This window comes from Panthera onca, chromosome D3, assembly GCF_046562875.1.
Source record: "Panthera onca isolate mPanOnc1 chromosome D3, mPanOnc1 haplotype 2, whole genome shotgun sequence".
NCBI lineage: Eukaryota > Metazoa > Chordata > Mammalia > Carnivora > Felidae > Panthera > Panthera onca.
This window is the reverse complement of record NC_138350.1, coordinates 672,834-675,557: the sequence shown is the minus strand read 5'-3', so window position 1 is coordinate 675,557 and position 2,724 is coordinate 672,834. Positions and strand designations below refer to the sequence as shown.

General features: G+C 64.9%; 1 long non-coding RNA gene across 1 annotated transcript; it reads right to left on the bottom strand.

Moving 5' to 3' along the window:
* Window positions 1–271: 271 nt before the first annotated feature.
* On the bottom strand, window positions 272–2,495 carry LOC132665237 (uncharacterized). Its single transcript, XR_009604017.3, has 3 exons — window positions 2,384–2,495; window positions 967–1,007; window positions 272–582 (listed from the first exon to the last, which is right to left on the bottom strand). It is a non-coding gene; the product is annotated as an uncharacterized LOC132665237 (long non-coding RNA).
* Window positions 2,496–2,724: the final 229 nt, after the last annotated feature.

Below are 2,724 nucleotides of genomic sequence, written 5' to 3'. Positions count from 1 at the left end.
CCCTTGGGCCCGACTGCCGTAGCCACTGGTGCCAGGAGTCGCCCCAGCACCACCCACAGCCCCCGGAGGGGCCCAGGGCAGCGGGCCTGCCGTCTGTCGGCCCAAGGCCGTCGTGGATGGAGAGCGATTGGAGTTTTCAGGTGAGTAACATCGGTTCGTAAATTTTATTAAATTTTCGGGGCTGGCTGTTTGCTCACCACTGTTCCCAGGGCGGGGTCGGGGTGGGGGGGGGGGGAGCACACCATCGTTCCCCCCGGGGGTAGGGGTGGGAGACAGAGCACAACGCTGCTGGGGGTGGGGGGGCGGGCAGACAATCTGTCCAAGGCGGTTACAAGGGCGGTAACTGAACACCCCAGGGGCTAGACCCAGACCCACAGAGAACAGCCTCCAAGGACAGGTCCAGCCTCCCTGAGGCCCACAGGCTGCAGAGTCCAGCCTCCCCGAGGGCTCAGGACAGGCGCAGGCCACTGGCCTGTACTTGTCCTGGAACTTCCGTCTGGGCGCCCCAGCCTCCAGCCTCACCGTCCTGCTCGGCCCCAGAGCTGACGAGCTGAGTCGGGGGCCCCTGCCCTGGTGGCAGTGCTGGCAGGACAGAGACAGAAGGTGCTTGTTCCCTGGACCGGCCGCAGCCCCCTCCCCCCGGCCTTCCCTCCCTGCTCCCGTGTCTCTGCTCCAGCGTCCACGGCCCTGTCCCTCGTGTGCCGGCCCCAGGGTGGCGCCACCCTGGGGCCCCCGGCACCCCAAACACACCCGTATCCCTTTCGAGCGTATCAACAACATCCCTTGGAAAACATTTTTGGTGGTCAGCCTAGAGTTTGCCACGTGCCTTTACAACGAATCCGGGCCCACTGCCGGTAACCTGTAGGGGTCCCACCGGCAGTGCCACACCTTCGACAACCGTCAGGAGTCCCTCCCTGCCCCCGGCCCGTGACCTGGTGTCGCTCACGCACCCACGGCTGCACTCACCCGGGTCGGTGCTCCCGGCTCCGTCCCGAGGAGACCGAGATCTGTTGGATCAATTAGGAAGAAGGGAGGACTCTGGTTTGCTTCTCCCCAACACGCCTCCTCTCTTAGACCCGAGTCCCTGACTTCAGTCATCTCTGGGCGCCCGCATCTTCCTGCCTGTCCTCAAGGCGCCCAGTGGAGGAGCCCGACGACGTTTCCATCGCCACACCTGGCCGTGTCCCTCACCCTCGGGCGTGGGCGTGATTCTTTGTGTTCTACAGATGAGGAGCCCAACACCCAGACCGCTAGTGCTTGAGGTCATCCACCTGCAAAACGTCAGGCCTGACCTCAGCCGTGCTCGGCCGCCCGGGAGAACCTAGGTGTCCGCGAGGAACGAGCTTCAGCCTGTCCCAGCCCTGCCGGCCCTCCGTGGAGTCACCGTGGACGCGCCCCCGGCCTGGCGCCCCTGTCCTCTCCGGGGCGTGGGGTGTGGCCTCCTCCGAGAGGCTCATAAAGTGACTGCTGAACCCGGTGGTCGGCTGGTGCAGGCGTTGCCGTGGAAAAGCTCGGGGCGCGGGGGCTGTCTGGCAGCCTGACCCCCTGCGGCCGGGCCGGGCTGCTGGCCCAGCCCCCAGGACGTGCGTGCAGCAGGGAACCCGCTCCGGCCAGGAGCCTCCCCTGGGAGGGGCAGACGGGGCTCCGTTCCCGCGTTTGTTGGGGGCACGGTAGCCTCTTCGTGGGGGACAGGGGCTCTTTCTGCCTGCTGCCTCCCTCCCGCATTTGCTAAAGGCCCCTCAGCCTGCTTTGAGGAGCACCCCCACCCCCCGTAAGTACAGTCTCAGGGGCCCTACCCTCACCATGGCCAAAGCCAGGTCTGGTAAGTCAGTGGGGGCCTGTGTCTCCCCCATTCATGACCTGGATGGCCCAGGTACGGGCAGGTAACCTTAGTCAAGCCAGCAATGCCCCCGGGTCGGTGCAAATGATCAGGAAGGAACAGCTGAGCACAGAGCCAGGGAGATCCAGACATGTTGGCCCAGGCTGACCTCTGGATTAAGCCATACCTGAAGCCAGCCTCCCTGACATTCCCATTTGCCTGTGCTAACTAACATCGTTCCGTTTTCACTCACATCTGATGGGCTTGGGTTTTTCACTGAGTCCTTACGAATGCCCTTTGGCTCCAAAAAGATCCGTGCAGGTGAGCTGGATCCTGGATCCACGCCCCCCCCCCCCCCCCCGCCCTGTGAGACTCTGAATAAGTCCCCCCCCGGGGGCCTTGGTCTCCTTTGCCGTGGGGACTGATGCCGCAACGCCCCTACTCTGAGTGTTCTCCACTTCCGGGCTGTCAGGACCTCGAAAGTCCTTCCTTGTGACGCCAGCCTCTCTCCGCCTTAGAAAAGTGTCAGGACGCACAGATGACCAAGGAGGGCCGAACACCTACCTGTGTAGCAGAAGTCTGAGCCTCCGGCCCCGCCGGGGCGAGAACGGCGCCGTCTCCGTACGTAACCCGCCGGGAAGTTCTTCGTGGTGACCACCCTCACGCTCCATCCTGGCCCAGCTGTCTGCCCCGGAATTCAGTCCTCGCCTCGTCCTGACCCTGCCGTGGAGTTTCCCGGGCTGGCTTCTGCCTGGGCCCAGCCTGTGGGAGTCTCAGGTGGGAGGCGGTCTGGGAGCCTGGCTGGGGGCTCTCCCACACCTCAGCACTTCCTCCTCTGGCGCGGGCATCCGGAGGGGGGGGGGGCTCAAGGGACGGGGAAGGGGCTGCTCCGTATCCAGTTTGCC